At 40.5% G+C, this 23,807-nt stretch overlaps 1 protein-coding gene across 12 annotated transcripts in view; it reads left to right on the forward strand.

The window, feature by feature from the left end:
• The window catches only part of TRAK1 (trafficking kinesin protein 1), a 163,288-nt gene that overhangs the window by 62,337 nt on the left and 77,144 nt on the right, over nucleotides 1-23,807 (forward strand). The window contains exon 1 of one of the 12 annotated variants that reach the window (XM_089672508.1): nucleotides 19,809-19,827. The exons of the other annotated variants lie outside the window; for them this stretch is intronic. The gene's annotated coding sequence lies outside the window, so the exon portion shown is untranslated. Of the gene's footprint in view, nucleotides 1-19,808; nucleotides 19,828-23,807 lie in introns of those variants that run through there. 12 annotated transcript variants of the gene reach the window in all.

The following is a 23,807-nucleotide window of genomic DNA, read 5'->3' on the forward strand; positions in this document are numbered from 1 at the left end:
CTTCCAGTGGTTATGTGCTGTTCGAGCCCTATACTTTTTATAAAGTATTCAAATAAGGAAGTGCAACATATCCAGCTCATGTTGCTTTGGTAATTCATATACATGTTTGTAGTCAGTTCAATATAGTTTTTCAATATGTATGTAATGTAAAGCTGCAAGGCTTCCGTGTGGATTTACATAGCTTATCCAGTAATCCTCTTCTTGCATCTCTTAAATATTTAGCTTTCCTATTAAGTACTGCATAATATTCGAGTGAGGAGGTAACCGATCCACCTAAGGACTGTACCCACACCCAAAACAACTTGCATCTATATCACGCAAAGGAAAACTTGCTGCATTTAAAGTGTATCTTCGGCAAAACATTTTTTTTTAGTTATTTGAGGCTTTGAACAGCAGTAAAAACCTTCCACTTTCATACTATATCCAAAATAAAAGGAAAAAGCTTTGTCTTGCATTTTACTTTAAACTGCCAAGGGAATGATGATGCTATGGTAAAAATACCTGCTTTCTGTAGACCTTGCACCTACAAAATATGCTTTGATTACGTTGCCACATGACGTCCCACAGGCTCAAATGATCATTTTAAAATAATAAAACTCTTCCATGACTTTTTTCTTTTCTGCATACAGAATATAACCCTTGCACTAACACTGTGTATTAGACAACCTTAAGGCCCAGTTCACAGAGGCTTTCTGATCAGGTCTGCCTTTCACTTTTTCACACGGATCTGATCAGAAACTCCATGCAGCTCTATGGACAGGTGGATGGATTCCACCTATCTCCGAGTCCATGCAGGTCTGAAAAAAAAAACAGAAAAATACTGTTTCCTTTTCCATTTTTTCTAGACTTAAACAAGATGGATCAGGTGTAGCCTGATGTTAGCAAACACCAGAGTCTGTTGAAATCAAGGCATCCATAGAGCTATAACGAGTCCGTTTTTGTGTCCACGGGACAGAAACCGATAGGTACAGATGACAAAAAACTGACATCCTTCCTGTTCAAGTCACACATGCAAAAATAAGTGCTGCAACCCTCATAACATATTCCAGAAGGAGTATAGATCTCGCCGTGCGACTCCTGCGGTCTCCATCCGCTGAACCAATAAGTCAATCATATAGGATTGGCAGCAAGGTGATGATGAACTGTAGAGACCTTATTTGAATGCAGAGTAAAAAATGTTCCAGAAGACAAGCAACAGTATGTGTAGACAATTTGGTACAAGAGGAAACAGAGGGCCCTGCTCATTAGAGCTTACAATCTAAGAGGAAGAAAATCTAATATTGTGTGAATAATTCTTACCTGAGACTCAGAGGATCCCTCTCCTATGCCACCAATTCCTAGCTCCGAGGAGTGATGTGCGGACATTGTTGGGCAGGAGATCACTCTGCCTGACCGTGCGACTTGGAGCCACAGCCAGGTTTTAGAACAAGCGTTCCAGTGGCAGTAGAACATGTCTGGGACACTGAGATTTGGGTGAAATAATAGGACAGTCCCTCGGGATTCTGGACAGTGGTGGTGGGGGGGGGGGGTGGACACAAGTTTCAGAAGGACTTGTTTGACTCACTGACGTGAAATTGCAAAAGCTTTACCCAGATGGGGTTTGCTTTACAGTGTGTTAATTTCAATTATCGAAACAAATACCTCATGTGCATTTTGCCAGTTAACATAAAAATATGTAAAAGTAATTTTATAAAATATTATCTCATGGTTTATTGCTCCTTAACATTATTAGCATGTTAATTCTTTGACATTCTATGAGGTGCCTATTTAGGAGAGCATGAAAAGGAGCCACGTATGATGGAGACAAAATAAAGGTTCTCACTAGTTAAATATTCATTTATATGGATTATTTCGATGCTGATTCCACACCAAAATGATATTTACTTTTGTAAATTGAGGTAAAAATATCACCAAAATAATTTATACGTCTTAGTCAACTATTGCTGAAATGTCGCCTAAATTTCTACTCCTAGTAGGTGCTATGCAAATTATTCTGTAAGGCACTCTATCAAATGGTAACGCACTACTGTGCATTGTGGTGTGGTATTGATAAAAATAGTGCATATGCCTGTTTGTAGTGCTTTTGAATAAGCTAATTAATGCAGCGCACGTTAACACACCACACAGTTGTGTTCAAAATAATAGCAGTCAGACATCACTAACCTGATCAATCACTGTTTTTGGTAGAAATTATATTTCTACATGGCAAATAATTTACTAGCAGGTGTAGTAGAGTAATAGAAATCCAACAGACCCAACAGTCATGACATGCATGCTGCTGATTCTGTGTAATTGAATCACTAATTGAAAGGGGCATGTTCAGTGTGGAGTTCTATTAGTGAGGTCATTCATTCTTTGAAAAACAGGTGGCAATTATTGCCCTTATTTAAGGAAGGAAGGCAGCAAATGTTGTACATGCTGGTTACAGTGCATTTCTCTCTGAAATTCTGAGGAAAATGGGTTGTTCCAGACATTGTTCAGAAGAACAGCGTACCTTGATTAAAAAGTTGATTGGAGAGGGGAAAACATATAAAGAAGTGCAGAAAATGATAGGCTGCTCAGCTAAAATGATCGCAAATGCTTTAAAATGGCAACCAAAACCTGAAAGACGTGGAAGAAAGCAAAAACTACCATTCGAATGGATAGAAGAATAGCCAAAATGGCAAGGACTCAGCCAACAATCAGCTCCAGGAAGATCAAAGAAGGTCTAAAGTTACCTGTGAGTACTGTTACAATTAGAAGACGCCTATGTGAAGCCAAGCTATCTGCAAGAAGCCCCCGCAAAGTCCCACTGTTGAAAAAAAGACATGTGCTGAAGAGGTTACAATTTGCCAAAGAGCACATTGACTGGCCTAAAGAGAAATGGCGCAACATTTTGTGGACTGATGAAAGTAAGATTGTTCTTTTTGGGTCTAGTGGCCAGAGACAGTTTGTCAGACGACCCCCAAACACTGAATTCAAGCCACAGTACACAATGAAGACAGTGAAGCATGGTTGCGCAAGCATCATGATATGGGGATGTGTCTCATACTACGGTGTTGGGCCTATTTATCGCATACCAGGGATCATGGCTCAGTTTGAATACATCAGAATACTTGAAGAGGTCATGCTGCCTTATGCTGCAGAGGAAATGCCCTTGAAATGGGTGTTCCAATAAGACAACGACCCCAAACACACCAGTAAACGTCAACATCTTGGTTCCAGACCAACAAGATTGACGTTATGGAGTGGCCAGCCCAATCCCCGGATCTTAATCCAATAGAAAACTTGTGGGGTGACATCAAAAATTCAGTTTCTGAGGCAAAACCAAGAAATAGAGAAGAACTGTAGAATGTAGTCCAATCATCCTGGGCTGGAATACCTGTTCACAGGTGCCAGAAGTTGGTTGACTCCATGCAACACAGATGTACAGCAGTTCTCAGAAACAGTGCTTATGCAACTAAATATTAAGTGATTCAAAGGAAAGCAAAATCTTCAAACATTTTTCAGTTTATATAGTGAATGTTTGAGTTTGTAAAGAAGAATACAAACACTGCTATTTTTTGAACAGTCTAATATTCACTTTTCTTCATTTTGTTTAGAGGAACAACACAAATTTGACATATTTTTCTTTATGTTTTGATTTGGAATAGAATGTGTATTGTTCCCAATGCATTTGTGTGTATGGAAATAAAAGCTATTAGAAGGATTTTGAGCTTTATTCACTTTTTTCAACACACTGCTATTATTTTGAACACAACTGTATATATTATTTTAATAAATATATATATATAAAAATAACATTAAAAACTCTTTTTCTGCCTCTTTTAAAAGTGATCACTTTCCTTCTGTTCTCAACTGCATAAGAGTGGGGGAGAAGAAGCAGCAGAACACTGATCTTCCCAGTGAAAGGGGGGGGGGGGGTCAAACAAGTCTAGTCATTGGAGGAAGGCAGGCTGGGTTCCCAGCACAGCTAGAGGACTGAGCATGCTGTGCTCTCATGCCTTGTGCGGTCAGTTTGTAATCGGAAAGCAGAGGGACTGGCAGGAACACCACGGATTTCACACAAAGCAATTCAAAGAGAACAGGATACTTTTTCATACATGTCCATGGTACAGCAGACATATATCAGGAATATGGAATGTTGGGTTTACATAATCTTTGTTTTGAATTCCATTTTCAGAAATCTGTACCATAGAGGGAACAATTCTTTTGTTGGAATGGATCCGGGTGCTCCTGAATGTAACATAACACCTCAGACACACAAGGTATCTGTTCTAATTTGCTTAGCGCCGTGCTACAGCGAAAGCAAAAAGAACATTGCTATTGTTCCAAAAGCAGAACACCCCGTACTGAAGTTCTTCCTTATACTGAGATAACGTTGATTTAGTCAAAGTAGTTCCATGTTAGTGATGGCCCATTGCTTCTTTTTCAGGATGCCAAATGTACAGTATTTTGGAATGTACTACAGCAAATAAAAAGTTACCTAGATATACAGGTATCCTAATATTATTGCTGGGGTAGATTTCAATCATTGTCATCATAGGATTTTTTTTAGTTATTTGCAGGTAGCACATTAACATTGCTGTTGTACATTCCATATGAACTAAATATATACTATTCTCTATTTGCCTGTTTTACAGGACTAGCAAATGTGTGCTTGTGATAATGAATGTAATAAGTGGTTTGGCAAGTCAGTGAGAAAACACACAATTGCATTGGAAAATACTGTACGTCAGAGCATTTACCTACAGCAGAACAGTGTGGAGTAATGTATATACAGTACATCAGTCTGTTGAGTGGTGTGATTATAGAATGTACAGAATAGCATGTGTGGGATATGTATTGTCTAGCACAGTGTACAGAACCTCATTAAGTTTGTGCTTCGCAGGATAAAAAGTGGAGCAGTGTAATGTACAATTTGAAGAATAGAACGTTGAATGACAGAAAGTAAACTTTAATGTACAAAATGGAGTGGTGTGGCTTATAGATTTACTTCAAGACAACAAAAAGCAGTGAGGCTGTCCATACAGCAGTGAGAAGTAGCATATATAATTACATCAGGGGGTAACCACCCCAAAAATCAAAAGGAAAAGGAGTATTCTAGGGTGACCCACCGGTCATTAAAATTGTTAGGAATACAGTACTTTTTATGCAGTTTTGTGTGTAGCGTTGGTTTTATTTATATATATATATATATATATATATATACTGGCAGGTCATCCTGGAATACCCCTTTTCCTTGTTGTGTCTTTTCTTTATGGCTTGTAGGATGGTACAGAATTTAAGCAAAACTACAATTAAAGTGGTTGTAAAGGTAAAAGGTTAATGCTCCCCCTTTAATATTTAATTTTATATATACAGTGGGGATCGAAAGTTTGGGCACCCCAGCTAAAAATTTGTATTAATGTGCATAAAGAAGCCAAGGAAAGATGGAAAAATCTCCAAAAGGCATCAAATTACAGATTAGACATTCTTATAATATGTCAACAAAAGTTAGATTTTATTTCCATTATTTACACTTTCAAAATAACAGAAAACAAAAAAATGGCGTCTGCAAAAGTTTGGGCACCTTGCAGAATTTATAGCATGCACTGCCCCCTTTGCAAAGCTGAGACCTGCCAGTGTCATGGATTGTTCTCAATCATCGTCTGGGAAGACCAGGTGATATCAATCTCAAAGGTTTTAAATGCCCAGACTCATCTGACCTTGCCCCAACAATCAGCACCATGGGTTCTTCTAAGCAGTTGTCTAGAAAACTGAAAATAGTTGACGCTCACAAAGCTGGTGAAGGCTATAAGAAGATAGCAAAGCGTTTTCAGATGTCAATATCCTCTGTTCGGAATGTAATTAAGAAATGGCAGTCATCAGGAACAGTGGAAGTTAAAGCAAGATTGGGAAGACCAAGAAAAATATCAGACAGAACAGCTCGCAGGATTGTGAGAAAAACAATTCAAAACCCACGTTTGACTGCACGATCCCTCCAGAAAGATCTGACAGACACTGGAGTTGTGGTACACTATTCCACTATAAAGAGATACTTGTACAAATATGGTCTTCATGGAAGAGTCATCAGAAGAAAACCTCTTCTACGTCCTCACCACAAAAATCATCGTTTGAACTTTGCAAATGAACATATAGACAAGCCTGATGCATTTTGGAAACAAGTTCTGTGGACCGATGAGGTTAAAATTGAACTTTTTGGCCGGAATGAGCAAAGGTACGTTTGGAGAAGAAGAGGCACAGAATTTAATGAAAAGAACCTCTGTCCAACTGTTAAGCATGGGGTTGGATCAATCATTCTTTGGGGTTGTGTTGCAGCCAGTGGCACAGGGAACATCTCACGAGTAGAAGGAAAAATGGATTAAATAAAATTTCAGGAAATTTTGGATGGTAACTTGATGCCATCTGTGAAAAAGCTGAAATTAAAGAGAGGATGGCTTCTACAAATGGATAATGATCCTAAACACACCTCGAAATCCACGGGGGATTACATCAAGAGGTGTAAACTGAAGGTTTTGCCATGACCTTCACAATCTCCTGACCTCAACATAATTGAAAATCTATGGATGTACCTTAAAAGAGCAGTGCGTGACAGACAGCCCAGAAATCTCAAAGAACTGGAAGACTTTTGTAAGGAAGAATGGGCAAAGATACCTAAAACAAGAATTGAAAGACTCTTGGCTGGCTACAAAAAGCATTTACAAGCTGTGATACTTGCCAAAGGGGGCAGTACAAGATATTAACTCTGCAGGGTGCCCAAACATTTGCAGACACCATTTTTTTGTTTTCTGTTATTTTAAACAGTGTAAATGATGGAAATAAAATCTAACTTTTGTTGACATATTAGAAGAATGTCTAATCTGTAATTTGATGCCTTTTGGAGATTTTTCCATCTTTCCTTGGCTTCTTTATGCACATTAATACAAATTTTTAGCTGGGGTGCCCAAACTTTCGATCCCCACTGTATATGTGTATATGTATATATATATATATATATATATATATATATATATATATATAGAGCAAGGCAAGAATCCTAGGCGCAGGGGTCTCCAAACTTTACAAACAATGGGCCAGTTTACACTTTAGGGGGTCTGGATTGTGGCCAGTGGGGTTAGAAAATGTTGCGGGCCCAACATAAGTGAGAATAAACATTGTCACAGGGTTAGTAGTCAGTTACATAGTGCCTGTGGTCAGCAGGAGGAGGAATAGTGGCCCATCATTGGTATTACTGGGAGGAACAGTACCCCATCATTGGTATCAGTGGAAAAAATAGCATCTTATTGTTGGTGTCTGTGGGAGGAATAGTGCCCCACCATTGGTGTCAGTGGGAGAAATAGTGGCCCATCATTGGTACCAGTGGGAGTAATAGTGACCCATCATTGGTAACAGTGGGAGGAATGGTGACCCATCATTGGTATCAGTGGGAGGAATAGTGGCCCATCATTGGTATTAGTGGAAGGAATAATGGCCCATCATTGGTATCAGTGAGAGGAATAGTGCCCCAGCATTGATATCAGTGGGAGGAATAGTGGCCCTTCATTGGTGTCAGTGGGATGAATGGTGCCCCATTATTGAAATCAGTGGGAGGAATAGTGCCCACTATAAGTGTCAGTGGCAGGAATTATTCCCCACTGTTGGTGTCAGTGGAAGGAGTAATGCCTCATGTCAGTGGGAGGACTACTACCCCAAGGGCCAGATAAAGGGCCACAGTTTGGAGAACACTGCCTTAGAGGATCATTAAAAGTGTTATTTGGCCCACCATGTTTGACCTGAGTCAGAGAAGGTATGTGTGCAGGAGGGGACAGTTCTGTTAGGTTTTTCCCTGCAAACAAACATATATATATATATATATATCATTATTTTGATAATTTTACTCATCCAAAAATGCACATTTTAAAGACTGACCTCTCAAACAGAAGTAGTAGTATCACAATTCACTTTACTGATCAGGCCCTTTCATAAATTGATTTCTAGGTACCGTGTACCATGAGGACCCTTTTTTTTCTTTGGGTGGGGGAAGGGATGCACTGTTACTAACTGTATATTTAGATCAGTAAAGAATGTAGGTTGATGTGCATTTCTATGTGCTATGCTTTTTCTATTGATTCCAAAAATTAGTCACCCAGAAATATTTAATTTTATCTCAAAGTGCAGCGAACATGTGTTGGAATTAGCAGTATGGTAACCTGGCACATCACGGAGAGTGGTTGCTTCATAAATCCAATGTCATCTCTGTAACAGGAGCATGTATTATTGTAACCTCCTGACCATATACCCCTACCAGAGGCACATGCACTAGTAGTTGGATACCTGTGTACCGTGTATATCTGTATGCTGGAAATAGAGGAATTCATTTATAGTCTTAATGGCACTATTCTGGCTGTAGTTCCCTTAAGAACTACCTTTATCTAATTCAGGCAAGTATTTGTGCTAGTTACCGTCAGGTGGGGACACAACTATGGCAGCTACAAATTCTTAAAGAATTACCACCAGTTCTCAGTTTAGGAAATGGCAGCAATTAAGGCCAACTCTGACCTAGCATACTTACTCACCGGACACTTTATTAGGTACACTTTGCTAGTACCGGGTTGCACCCCCTTTTGCCTTCAGAACTGCCTTAATTCTTGTGGCATAGATTCAACAACATAGATTCCTAAGAGATTTTGGTCCATATGAGTTATTGTTGCCTTTCTATCATCTCGAACCAGTCTTCCCATTCTCCTCTGACCTCTGACATCAACAAGGCATTTTCGTCCACACAACTGCCATCCAATTGATATTTTCTCTTTTTATGGACCATGTTCTATAAACCCTACAGATGGTTATGTGTAAACATTCCAGTAGATTAGCAATTTTTGAAATACTCAGACTAGCCCGTCAGGAACCAACAACCATGCCACGTTCAAAGTCACTTGAATCCCCTTTCTTCCCCATTCTGATGCTCAGTTTCAAGTGGTTGTAAAGGCTCAAGGTTTTTCACCTTCATGCATTCTGTGCATGAAGGTAAAAAACCTTCTGTTTGCAGCATCCCCCCCCAGCCCCCCTAATACTCACCTAAGCCCCCTCTTGAAGTGAAGTGGACCTGATTGTGAGCTAATCTCCCAGTTCCTCATCAGGCTCTACCCACCCCTAATAAAACTCCTTGGCTGCGCATCTGTTAGTGTGATGAGTGCTGTGGCTGGGGAGGGAGGGAGGAAGGAGTGGACAGTTCAGACACAGACAATTTTATGTACTCGTTTGTGGCACGTACATGAATCGGGGCAAGCACTAGCACTTTCAATGCTGCACCCCGATGGTTTCTGACACCCTTTATGATCTCTCCCAAATATGTGTAATTATTTTTTACTTCCTTGTGTTGCTTTTGTAAACCATTACATGACCATACAAAAGAAGAGGTTTTCTAAGATTGGGGCCCGTAAAAGCAGAGTAAAGTAGGGTACACATGTATTGAAATTTGGCCAGTTCAGCAGGAACCAATCCAATTTTGAAGTGTCTGTACCCCTCTCTACTCAACAGAATGTGGTTGTTAGACCAGCTTCTGCTGAATGGTCCTGTTGGAAAACCATAATTCAGACAACAGCTGCAGTGATGATCTGTGTATTCTGATGGGGGGGGTTCTGCTGTCAGAATACAATCACGCAGCAGGGGAGAATCCCACATCTACATTGCTTTTTTTTTTCATTCAACCCACTGTTTGAATGAAAAAAAAAAACCTGTCCATGTATAGCTAGCTTTAGGCTACATTCACACTTGAGCTGAGTGTTTTCAGGTGTTTTTTTCAAGTGTTTTTTTTATTTTTTTTATTTTCACTTTGGTATTTTTTTAGCATTTTTTGCAGCTCAATTGCAAATATGTCAGGCATTTTTACAGGTGTTTTTTCATTTATGTGTTTTTGATGTGGCCAATATGTGTATATATATATATATATGATGAGTATATGTGTTCAATGAAAACCTGTTTACATGTGACATAAGATCAGGAAGAACACAGTGGGCAAGTACATTTATTATTTATTACAGGTACTTGTATAGTGCCATCAGTTTAGGCAGCATTTTACATATACATTTAGGTCCATATATATTTGGACACGGGCACAATTTTAGATTTTTTCAGGTATTTACCAAAACATATTCAAGCTATAGTTATATAATGGGTATGGGCTGAAAATGCACACTCGGGTTTAATTTGAGGGTATGTACATCCAAATTGGACGAAGGGTTTAGGAATTACAGCTCTTAAGAGCAACCATCCCCCAATTTTCAAGGGACCAAAAGTAATTGTGCAATTGAATCAAAAGCTGTTTCATGGCCAGGTGTGGGCTACTCCATCAATTAAGCAGGTAAAAGGTCTGGAGTTGATTCTAAGTGTGGTATTTACATTTGAAATCTCTTGCTGTGAACCTACATCATGCATTCAAAGGAGCTGTCCATGCAAGTGAAACAGGCCATTGTAAGGCTTTAAAAATGAAACAAATCCATCAGAGATATAGCAGCACCATTAGGAGTGGCCAAATCAATAGTTTGGTACCTTCTGAGGAAAGAAGCTCACACTAGTGAGCTCAGCAACATAAAAAGGCATGGATGTCCACAGAAGACCACAGTGGTAGATGATCGCAGGATCCTCTCTATGGTAAAGAAAAACCCATTCACAACATCCACACAAGTGAAGGACACTCTCCAGGAGGTGGGCGTATCATTGTCAAAGTCTACAATCAAAAGAAGACTTCACGAGAGCAAATACAGAGGGTCCACCACAAGGTGCAAACCATTCATAAGCTTGAAGAATAGAAAAACCAGATTAGACTTTGCCAAATAACATCTAAAGGAGCCAGACCAGTTCTGGAAAAGCATTCTTTGAACGAATGAGACTAAGATTAATCTGTACCAAAATGACAGGAGGAAAAAAGTGTGGAGAGGGTCGGAACAGCTCATGATTCAAAGCACACAACGTCATCTGTAAAACATGGTGGAGGCAGTGTGATGGCATGGGCATGCCTGGCTTCCAGTGGCAGTGGGTCATTGGTGTTCACTGATGATGTGACAGAAGCAGCCGGATGACTTCTGCAGTGCTTACAGATATACTGTCAACTCAGATTCAGCCAATCAGTTGATTGGATGGCGCTTCACAGTACAGATGGACAATGATCCAAAACACACTGCAAAAGTAACCCAGGAGCTTTTGAAGAAAAAGAAGTGTAATATTCTGCAATGGCCGAGTCAATCACCTGATCTCAACCCAACTGAGCATGCATTTCACTTGCTGAAGGCAAAACTAAAGGCAGAAAGACCCACAATCAAGGAACAACTGAAGACAGCTGCAGTTAGAGCCTGGCAAAGCATCAGAAAGGAGGAAACCCAGTCTTTGGTAATGTCCATGGGTTCCAGACTTCAAGGAGGATTCTCAACACATTATTACAAATGAACATTTTATTTAAGATTATATTCATTTGTCCAATTACATTTGAGCCCCTGAAAATGGAGGGACTGTGTATAAAAATGGTTGAAGTTCCTAAAATTTGTGCTTGATATTTATGTGCAACCCTTTGAATTAAAGCTGAAAGTCTGCACTTCAAATTCATTTGGATTGTTTCATTTTAATTTATTCTGGTGGCATAAAGAGCCAAAAGAATGAAAATTGTATCCAAATATATATGGATCTAACTATATATTGTGCATTCACATCAGTTCCTAACCCTCAAGGGGCGTACAGTTAAAGTCCCTAACTTGCATCCACACATACACATACTAGGGCCAATTTAGACAGGATGCAATTAACCTACCAGCATATCTTTAGAGTGTGGAAGGAAACCTGAGTACCTGGAGGAAACCCATGTAGGCACAGGGAGCACTTGTAAACTCCAGGCAGGTGGTGCAATAGTTGTGATTCGAACCAATGACCCTAGTACTGCCAGGCGGAAGTGCTAACCATTTAGCCACTGTGGATAACTTTGCTCTGCTTTCTGGAAAAACATGCAGCTGAAATTTTGTAGAGAACCTTTAGGCAGGTTTTACACAGGCAACACAGGATGGACAAGACTGATCACATGGCTGGATCACACTTCTGGAAAAGAATACAGGTGGAAGTTTTCACAAAGGGTCTAGAGCAAGATATGAGCTTAAAAACAATGGGAAATCATGCCTGACATGCCTGCAAGAAATGCTGTAGAAAAGTCCTAGGTACATACAACAGAATCAAGCACTTGGCTGCTGTACACTGAAGTTCTCTACTGCTCTCCTCTGGGGAGCAGTGTAGCCAGGGCCCTGGATAAGGGTTACACCAGTTCACCAGTCCCCCTGTACAGGGCCCAGACAGCTGAGTGAATCAGATTTGGGCAGGGAGGGTGAGTGGCACGGCAGGGGCAATTACTGGAAACAATCCCCTGTATGGCTGTCTCTACAGTAGTTGGAAGCTGTCTTATTCTCTCACTCACTGTGTTAATTGATAGCTGAAGCAGATAGTAAACTGTGTTTTTTTGTAGGGATCAGGGGCCCCTGTTAGGTTGGCTATATGGGGCCCTGTGGTTTGGGGGGGTCCTGTCAGGTTGGCTGTAAGGGGCCCCGTGGTTTCTAACAGCAGCCCTGAGTGTAGCTGTTTCTGTGTGGCAGCAAACTTATTCTAACTTCCTCCCAGGCTCTGGTGGTTCTTGCCCAGCTCTTCTAATGGGGATCCTGGGGATCATAGATGCAGAAGTGGCCACGAATTAGCAGGAAGCTCTACTCCATTTTGAACACCTGATGTGTGTTTATAAAGTGTGCAGTAAAGCTAGAAAAGGGGAGGGAAGCTGATGTTTGAGCTAAATGCTAATTTCTCGCTATTCAGGTGTTTTCATTGAAGTCTATGGGGACAGAAACACTCAATTTTGCCTGCAAAGTAGGTCATGTACTTTTTTGAGCAATAGGCGTTTTGCTATAGGTGACAAAACTTTTAAATGTGAACAGGGGCCATTGAAATTAATGGAATTTTCCTTGTTGAGTGTTTTGTAGCTCAAAAATGCTCAAGTGTGAACGAAGCCTAATGCAGGCCATAGACGGGCCGTTTATCGGCCGAATTGTCAGCCGATAAACGAAAAATCGTCCGTTGGCGATGCTGCCACCGATGCTCACGAAAGAATGGGACAAGAAACCAGTTTGACAGAGACAAGGGGTACACCATACAATGTGACAGCAATACAAATACATTATGTTTTTATTTGGATACAAATGGATACATTTGTTGCAACCGCAAGACTTTTTCATATAAAATATAATAGCAGAAGAACGGAGCCGCCGATCAGTGACATCTGTACATTCTTCTTCTTTCTTCTTCTCAGATTTTCTATCGGTAAAACGATCGGCCGAGTTGTCCATCGTTGCGGGGGAAATCGGCCGATTGTCCAAATTTTCTTGCTGCCTATGTCTCCATTGGAGATTTCCCCCTACTTCCTGACACAGTGGCAATGTTGATACCAGGACACTAAAGGAAAAATCTCCCTATTGTGACCAAAAACCTTTCAAGGGTTCTAACTGTACCTTTATACAATGTTATCAAAATACCTTCTGAATTAGGTATATAATGTAAATGTTTGTTCTGCTATCTTCAAAGCAGCTTATACATATAATTAGAAATCTCTAATTAACTACTGAAGCTACTGGAACCTAGCAACTTAATGTACTTCATTAATTTCCAAAGCAAAGGAAAGTTTGGAAAGAACAATGAAGTAAGTAGAGCTTTCTCCTGTATTTCAGGCACTGGATCCCTATCAGTGGTATAATATTGCTAGCTGACATGTCAGCTGTCATTTGATCGCAACAGCAAGTGATTTCCATAAGGATAACAGTATGTTTTCGAGACAGTCTCCATCATATGATAGAAAACAAAGTTCTTTTTTTAATCTTTATTTAATACGAAAGTTTACATAAACAGTAGATTGTTTGTACACGACATCACATTGCCCTTCAAGGTTGCATTTGTACATATAATTTATATTGGAGGTTGCATTAGTTAAGCAAGAATTATTTTGCTCTTACAGTGCTGGCATGGCCATATTCAGGGATATTACATTCAGACCAGGGGCGGACTGACAACTCATGGGGCCCCTGGGCAATAGGGGATCATGGGGCCCCTGTGTCCTTGCCCAAACTCAAAAAAGCCTATGAAAAAGGTACCAGGGGCATCTCATAGGGCCCCCTACTGACCCCGGGCCCTCGGGCAGTGCCGAGTTTCCAAATGGTCAGTCTGCTCCTGATTCAGACATGCTGAATATTTCAAAATATGAGGTATTTTGGGTTATTAAGCGTAAATTTTTTTAGGAGTTGGGAAAAGGGGTGACAGGCGTAAAGGAAGTAGAGAGAAAGATGGGAAAAGATCGAAAGGAAACTTAGAAAAAAAAAATATTCCTTTCCACCACCAGGCTCTGGTAGCCAGAGGTGCCTGTTGCCACATGAAGGTACACTTTCTGTGGGAAAACTTTCCAGAGTTCTTCAAGTTTTTGCAAGGTGTGTGGATGTCATTTAGCTTGGGTTCACACTAGTACAGCTACATCATGATGCAATTTTCAGTGTTTTTTTTTTTTTGAGCAACAATCCTATGCTTTTGACTAATTTCTGATGCATTTTTCATACTTCATTTATGTTTTTGTTAAAGAAGACGTGATTTTATACACCAAGCTTTACCAAAAAAACACTAAAAATGCATATGTTTTTCACAGATTTTTGGTGTGGTTCCATTGAAATATGGCTTAAGTCACTCTGCAACTGCACCAAAGAAGTGCCTGTACTTTTTCAAAAAAACATGCTGCAGCTGTGCTATATTGATGTGAAAGAGCACCACATGAGAAATCACACTAGAGCGATTGAGGGCTCATTGTAATGGCATCCCAAATGCGTCTTGCAAACACAGCACATTTGGTGCGGCTTGATGTGAAAAAGTAGTTTTTGTGCGTTACCATGCATTTGGCAGCCCATTCAAATGAATAGGCTGTCAAAACGGGAATTGCATATTCCAGTGTGAACCAGCCCTTAGGGTTCCTATTTTCTTTTTTCCTCTCAGTAAAGTTTTATTAACATTTTCAACACAAATGACAGAACTGATATAAAAAATGATATGTAAACCTTTTACATTAGGTAATAGTCTCCACAACATTTTATGATGTCCAGTAATATGGGAGCATTCAAGTTTTCTCAATCAGAATAGTGTGATAAAGCCACCAGATTGAACATCTCAGAGCAACAAAGTACAACAACCTTCAGCCTGGGTTCACATATATGCGGTGTGGTATATCGCATGTGATTCGCACAGGAACTGCATCGCATTCCTGTACAAATCACATGTGATTTGTGTGCGGTGCGATTGGAGCCATACAATTTGTATGGGTCTAATCGCACCGCACCCGCACCAAAAAGGTGCAGGACCCTTTTTTGGTCCACACTAGAATCAGATCCAATGGGTATTCACACCTATGCAATCTGATTCTGCTCATTGCGCCGCATTTTGCGGACTGCTTTCGGGTGTTGTTATTGTGTTAACATACACACCCACAGTGGTTCGCATGAGCAACGTGCGATTATGATGCGGTGCGGAATTCGCACAGAAAATGCTGAAAATTCTGCACTGCATTAGTGTGAACCCAACCTTAACATACACACCCGCAGTGGTTCACATGAATGGGGTGCGATTCTGATGTGGTGTGGAATTCGCACAGAAAACGCTGCAAATTCCGCACCGTATCAGTGTGAACCAGGGCTCAAACATTATACATATAAACACAAAGACCTGGTAAACCCAGGGGGTTAAAACTGTGCTATCATTAGTCACCTGTTATCTTATGACCCGTATTTAGCACGGCTGCTTGTATCTACTTTGTTCTGCATCTTTTGTTGTGTGCAGTCTCCAGAAGAGATTTACAGGAGTCTGAGTTTTTAAAGTGTAACCAGGTCACCCAATTTTTTTAGTATCTGTATAGTAGTCAGCCATTGTCAACTTATATTATCTATTCCGCTACCAATGATATTCTGGGAGCCAGGCTACAGTGCTGTATTCTGATTTATTAAGTTACATCTGCTCACATGATAACTTTGTATACAAGTGTGGTTTTTATCAAGCAAACAAGTATTTTTTGTTCTAATGCTTTTTAAAAGGAAAAGATGAACTAACACTTGAAATCCCTCCTGTGCCCACGCAGCAGGTGTGTCAGTCTGAATTTTTTAAATCCCTGCTCTTTTTTCCCTTCTTTCTGTAGGCCTTCCGGGACAGATCAGATCTATTCTGATTGGTCAGCACAGGTTTGTGACAGCTTTAGCCAAATGGAATTACGCTGATTTGTCCCGGAAGATCTGCAGAAAGAAGGGGAAGAATAGCAGGGATTTCAAATCCCCGGACCACTAAACCCCTAAAGAGGCAAGTACAGCAGAGACTGGGCTTAAGGAGGGTGTAGGGTATTAGCTCACCTTGTTTTGAAAAGATGATCCAGCCCTTTAAATAAAAATGACAAGGACTTGGTATTCCTGCACTCCAGCTTAAAGTGTGGTAGTAAACTCTGTTTTTACATTTTTACCTACAGGTAAGCCTATAATAGGGCTTACCTGTAGGTGTACTGTAAATATCTCCTAAATGTGCACCTTTTAGGAGATATTTATCTGTGTAGAGTACCAGCGCATGCACTCTGAAGGAACGGCATGCCCATGCGATTCCTTCAGAGCTGTGTGCCATAAAAAGTGGCTCCCGTGCACATGCGCGGGAGTGACGTCATAGCAGCTCAGCCATTCAAGCCGCCAGAGTCCGCAAACCCAGAAGAGGAACAGAGTAAAAATGGAAGCCCTGTCAGCGGTGACAGCACGCCGTTGGAGGGCTTCGTTATAAGGTAAGTTTCACATAATCTGCTAGTATGATTATATTGACATTGCCTTGCAGGGGAAAATTTTTTTTTTTTTTTGAAGCGTTTTCTACTGCTTTATGTTTTAACACACACTACAGTGAACTTTTACATTGCACATCCACATAGGTCATAACATGGGTTGACGTCAGTCATGATGTGCGGTGCCATTCACAGGTATCCTAGGGGATCATAAGGGGATTTCCAAAAATCAGAAGCACTTGTTATCACTTGGCTCTATTCCAGCTTGTTGGAAAATTCCCTTAGATTCCTGATTCTTCTATATGAGACAAAGTAGGGTTTTACCTGCATGGTAGGTAACTTTATAAGAAACTGCAACAAGCCCCATTGCTACAGAGGATGGGCAGATGGTTTTGGCCCTTTATGGCCAGTCATATAATCTTCTCTCTCAGCCATCCAAGGATGCTAGTTGCACTTGTTTGGCATAGTGGCAGACACTATGGGTTATAAATAAGAAATAATTCCCGAAACATCCAGCTAGAACGTTTGAGTGAGACGTACCGGTTTTACAAAATTCTGTCATAATTTAAAATGAAGATACAACTGTAATGTATGTCAGGAATATTAGATTTTTTGTGAAATTAACAACCTCCAATGCAGTGTAAAGAAGTCAGCCTTTATGCATAATTGATTTGTGAGTTCCTGTGTCCACACGGGGGTATGAGGTGAGGCTCCTCTCAGCAAGTAGCAGAGAAGGTATCATATTTTGTACCAGGATAAAGCCAGGCATTTCAGCACTGGCAAATTTGGGGCTGATGTTCAGGCTGAATTTGAAGCACCATATAGAATCCCTATGCTGAGAGACCATTCAGAGTTTACTCCATTGATAGACAAAGAGGAACTGAAAGCTGCAGGTCTCACTAGTTCTTAGAACTGCTGAGACAGATGGTTGATATTGGCCATGTGCTGCTTTCCAGACATTGGAACATTGGAACTGCTGGGGCTTCTAGTTCCGTAGTGGCTGTGTGCTGTACACTGGGACATGTAGTTCCATATTGTCTGTAGACCCCTTTTCTGCAGGGGCCACTTGCTGCCCGAACCAGGACTGGAGCTGGGCCACCAGGATCTTCCTCTCTGCCTGTCTTGACCCAGGAGCTTCTTCCTGATGCCACTTTATCCTGTCCATCATTCTCCTCTTCTGTGGGCTGACCTGATACATGCGGCACGGTCACCCTGGACCTCCACCCCTCCCCAGACCCAGCATCCTCCCTCAGCAGGACTCTGCCTGCCCTCACTCTGCATATCATCCTGCCCTTTTTCCTCTGACCTTGTGCTGTCCTGCTGACTTGGTACACCCCAAGCTGTGGCTGGATGCACAGGACTTGCCCTCTCTGCTTTCCTGGATCCAGGAGCCTCCAGTGCTCATTCTGATCCTCTATCTGCTGCTGGACACCTCACAATCAACAGAAGCTGGCAGTTGTACTGCAACAGCCCAATAAATGCCCTGGACATGGGGTCCCATGTGGTTTGCTTCTGTGTGCCCTCGATCTGCTCTCCTAGTTTGTCACAATCAACAAAACGGTTTTCTTTAGTTGTGGATAGAGTAGGGAAGGTCAAATTTTTCTAGCTGTTAGTGTGCCTATTGGATGACTCACTCTCTTTATTTGTTCTGTTGACCATTGTCATCAAGACAGAAAGTGATGGGAAATAAAATATTTTACAGGTAAATGTAAATCTTCTGTTGCTGTTTGAGCAGAAAACTCGTGACAAAACGCTCAAGTCACACATTTTTCAGGTATTTCTGTTGAAGTCTATAGGGCCAAAAACGCTTGTAATCTACCAAAAAGAAGCTCATGTAGTTGTTGAGTGACAGGTCATAAGTGAAGATGGGCCATTGAACACTCATATGTGAAGAGGGGCCATTAAAATGAATGGTATTTGGCTTGTTGAGCATTTTAGAGCTACAAGCTTCAAGCAGAAAATCGCTCAGGTGCTATTGCAGCCTTAGGGAATGAAAATCTCATTGGGACACAGACCTGCAAAAAATAAAAAAATGTATAATTTTTTTTTTTTTAAAATGGCTATAGATACAGTTTACTTTGATACCTGTTTTCAGTTTTGTTAATGAATGTTGTGTTTTTATACAGTTGGGTAATCCAAGTAATTTTTGGGATGTTCAGAAGCCTGTACTGTGTCCTTTGGTTACATGACATGCTGCCATATAGAATATATTATTTTCACAATGCTGCCTCTGCTTCCTCCTGATGAGTGGACACAGCATAGGTAAATACTAACCTGACAGACAGCTTTCCCAGACCCTGACACTTGTGCAATGGAATGTTTTGGTTCCACGTTACTTGCAGGGTTAATGAATCATTGACAAGGCAACCTGCTGTCCCACCCTCAGCAAGGTGTAGTATCATCCTACGCTTCCTTGCTACAGGTTGCTATGAAACTTGCCTGGAATATACCATTTACTCTAAAACAGGGAGAGATGTACATGGAACATTTTGTACTTTTTGCTTCAAATTGAAATGTAGAAGTATGCAGTTTAATGATTTTTAGTTGTGTGCTTTGTGAAATACAATTTACTGTGTTCTGCGTTGCTTTCAGCCTGTAAAGGGTTTAATTATGCAAACAGGGATGTTACAGGTGCAGCGTGTCCTTTGGGTGGATCCAGTCCCTGCTGCTTACACATATGTGTCAGGAGTGATAGTGCTCAGGTTTTATCACATAGACCTTTGCTACAAGTATGTGAGTGAACGGGGATGCTGCCCCACAAATGGGGCTTCCCCTGTTTGTCACTGTGCCATACATGTGGCCCCTAAGGGGCCAGCCAGCATGTGCCTTTAACTATTAAAGAGCTGGGCTCTTCTATTACTTGTTTGTCAACTGACCCTGGGATCCTTTAATTCTAATTATGTCATTTATCGAGACACTAAATGAAGAAGAAAGCTATGAGTGTGACTGTGAAAGTGAGCAGGAGGCTCTTTACAATGATTCCTCGGAGCAGCTGGCGTTTGTTGAAGAAGGTAAATATATAATCATTTATTTTTGTTTTGTTTTTATTGATTTATAATGTTCAGTATAGCAAGAATATTTTACCAGGTAATTTTAAAAATTGTGTATGTGTGTATGTATGTATGTATGTATGTATGTATGTGTGTATATATATATATATATATATATATATATATATGTGTGTGTTTTATGTCTGTATATGCAGTATTAATAAATAGGAATGTTGTTATTATTTATTTATTACAGGTACTTCTATAGCGCTGTCAGTTTACACAGTGCTTTTATAATTTTTTATGTTTGTTATGTTATTATCATGATACTTTTTTGGCTACATGCAAATAAAGATGCAAAATAGCTACCAGAAAAAAAATCAAAAGATTGTATTAGGCAAAAAAAAAAGCAAAATATATATGTGTGTGTGTGTGTATACAAAATATATAAAAAATGTATTTCTGTGCAATTTAGACATGCATAGAGCAAAGATCGTTCACTGCATTTTTCTGTACCCTGCAATACAGAAAGCTGTGTTTTCAGATGCAGCACATTCCAAATGTGAAACTAAATTTTGACGGTGCTGCAACTTTGGATGTATTGCCTTTCAGGTCCTGTTTAGGACAATTGGATAGGATGATTTTAAAATACAGCTTTTGCTCCTGTGTTTTTCAACTAAATGAGCCTGAATGTTTTACAGAGCACAATTTTATGAGAGGAGACATGGGCTAACTTATAACAGAAGTTTTCTTTGACAGTTTATGTCCTTACTTAATCCCAAACTCACTTGGTAAATATTCCTCTGCCATAACGCAGACTAGTGGTCAAGTCTTCTAGCACAGATTGGGTAATTTTTGGCTGATTGCACATGATCTATTTTTCCTTTTCACTGGCTTTTATACATCCTCACAGTATATACTGGTAATGTTAAGTCAGGCCATAGATGGCCAGCAGGTTTAACGAAAAAAACCCCCCCGAAATTCACCAATCAACACTGCAGAGATATTGTATTCTGACAGTGGGGAGAGTTCCCTGCTGTCATCATAGAATGATCAATGTTTCTGGCTATAGTGGTGACACTGATCGATTAAAAAAAAAAAAATAAAAAAACCCCAACAGGCTAGTTGTACAGCAGTTGATCAAGAGATCAACTATTGTACAACCAGCCTGCTCATAGATGGATCAGAATTCGGCCGGTCCCTGCTGAACCTGCCAAAAATCCTTCCATCAAGGCTGGAATGTGTTGCATTTACTTCACGTATTCTGTCTTGTCATGTATCTTTTTAGTCCCATTGTTGAACTTGTCACTGGTATGTGATGTCTCCCAGCAGACAGCTGAACAATGTAATTGCGTATTTGTCATTAACAAATTTTCAGACAAGCTGTGATCTAGGGATGTTTAAAGTCCTATACAGTGTTTATTAAATAATATTTAATCGTATTCTAAAAAGGTTCTAGTATTTCTGTACCTGGGAAATTTAATTGCTAGAAACAGTTCTGGATAAAAGTGATTATTGACCAGTTGAGCTCTTGATAGATTTTCTGCCTGTAGACATAGAAAGGAAAGGGTGTGTATTCTGGCACTTGTTTAGGTGCTTTTACTTCATTAACACGCTCTTTCCAGTTTCCACCTCCACTTAAATGACTTGTAACTCTTACTTATTAAGAAAATCGTTGGTCCTGTCTAGAATAGAGCTCCATTACATAACATAGTACTTTTTAGACAATCATACAAGAAGCCCAGGAATGAAAACTGACTATGCAGACGCAGATCTGCTTCCACCTCTTGTGTGGTCAATTTAGAAAAGCCTTACTCAACCAGGTTTCTTCCAGAGGTTACTAGGGGCATGCACAGTGGTTAAAGAAGGAGGTTGGGTGTAGAGCAAGAAGATTAGGTAGAGGATTGTGGTCAAGTGTAGTGGTTAGAAGAGGGAGTTGGGAAGGGGGTCAGGCATATTGTTTAAGGTAGTGAATGGGGTCAAGGTTGTTGTTTTTAGGAAGGGGTGGAGATGAGGAGCAAGCCTGGAAATCAAAGGAGGGAATGGGAGTCAGGTGGGGTATATAGAAAACTGGATGGGGGTCAAGCATGGTGTTCAGAGGATGGGGGGGGGGGGGGTATAGGTTTTCATACATAGTGGTAAGATAGGGTGGTGATGGAGGTCAGGCATAGTGGTTTGGGGGATAGGTTAGAATGGGGTCAGGTGTACTGGTTAGGGGATGGGGTGGGTGGCCCAAATGCAGTGGTAAGGGGAAGGGTTACATTAAGGAACGGAGTGCAGATTCCCTAACAAAATGTGCAAGAGTCCATAGACTGGTGCCAGGGTGAGGCCAAGAGGAGACCGGACTAGTGAATGGCTTCTGGTATTGTTCAGGAGACAGCCAGAGAGAGAGAGAGAGAGAGAGAGAGAGTACTGCTTAGTGAGCAAAGCAGGGGTTAGTGTGGTGTTGACTGCTGTCAAAGTGAGATCTCTTAGGCAGTGGAGATTTACTATTATTCCCTGGAAGAAACCTTTTACTACTACTGGATGTCGGGGTTACGGTTTTTCATACTTTTTCACTCTTCTGAAAACATTTTCCAAAGCTAGGTCAAAATCTTTGATTTTTACTTGGCCTTTTCTGGTTAATAAACCATTCTTAAGCTTTAGGTCTCTATGGACAATCCCCTTTTCATGTAAGAACTGGATTCCACAGACTATTTTAGCGGTGATATGTCTTACCACCTCAGCCTCTAGATATCTGTTCTTCCAAAATAGCCGAAGCAGGGTTCCACATCTGGCCAGTTGCATGACATGATACCCATTGCAGTTTACCTGCAGTGTGCCATAGTCCTAAATAAAGAAGGGGCATTCATTTAAGAGTTGTAGTATCCTGTGCTTGAGCATGAGGATCTTATATTCTGTTAGTGGCATTCTGATATTTTTGCAGCCACCTGTTCCCCTTGCACATGAACCGTTTCCAGTAGTACTTTTGCAAAGCCTCCTTCTCCAAGGAGACTGTGGAAAATATATTTTCAAGCTGTCTTGGGAAACAGGATTGCTCTCCAGGTCACACAGGGCTGACTGGGACCTGCTTTATCATCATCGTCATGAATCAAAATGATTGGTTCAGGGTCAAGTACTGTGGCTATTGATTTTTGAGAGGGGGCTTGGTCTTCTTTCTTCTTCCTGTTTAGCATATCTTTCTAAACCTGTGTTTAGCTTGAATTGGTCTTAAAAGTAAGCCAGTGTCTCCCTTAGACCTAAACCTCTGCTTTTGCATTGATAATGCCGTGTCTATTATTGCAGACCTCACTTTTTCCATTCAATTTTAGTCTGTTTGCACATGGCAAGGCTTTGAGTTCTTTATCTTCTGAGTCCTCAGGAACTGCTAACTTTTCAGGCCTTTTGTTCCACTTTTGAATCCTTTTATGGCTGTTTTTTTAGAACCTTTGTCTCCTGTTTGTATACCGCCTTGATTTTGTGTTTTCTGTTTAGGTATCTTGGATTCCCTCCCCCCCCCCAAGAATGTATTGCTCATTTTATTTGCCTTTTTCTTATATGGATACTTACTGCAGCCTTTACCTGGTTCTCCCAAGTGGCTTTCAGTGTTACAGTCTGCAGATTTCACCTGTTTTAGCTTGCAGTGATTTTTCTTATTAGTGTTTTATATCAATAAAGTTGCACATTATGGTTTTTCAATAGAAAGAAGAACAATCTGTAATAGATACATTAATGCAAACTGGTGCCACCATGCCCATATATATTTAATCTGCCCCCATTATATTTAGCTCTCGTTCTTTCCCCCACAGCTACCTGTTCATCTACAGGTGCTGAAGAAAAACCCATTTATGACGGAGCATGTGACTTACCACGTGACAAAATGCAGATTGTAAGCTCCCAGGAGCAGGGCCCTTCTACCTCTTGTATTGAATTGTATTGTTGCTGTATCATCTCCCGTTATATTGTAAAGCCCTGAGCAAACTAAATATATATAAATGTGTGTGTGTGTATATATATGTATA

The sequence above is a fragment of the Staurois parvus genome, unplaced genomic scaffold, assembly GCF_062004578.1.
Source record: "Staurois parvus isolate SC_StPar_1 unplaced genomic scaffold, SC_StPar_1.0 ptg000130l, whole genome shotgun sequence".
NCBI lineage: Eukaryota > Metazoa > Chordata > Amphibia > Anura > Ranidae > Staurois > Staurois parvus.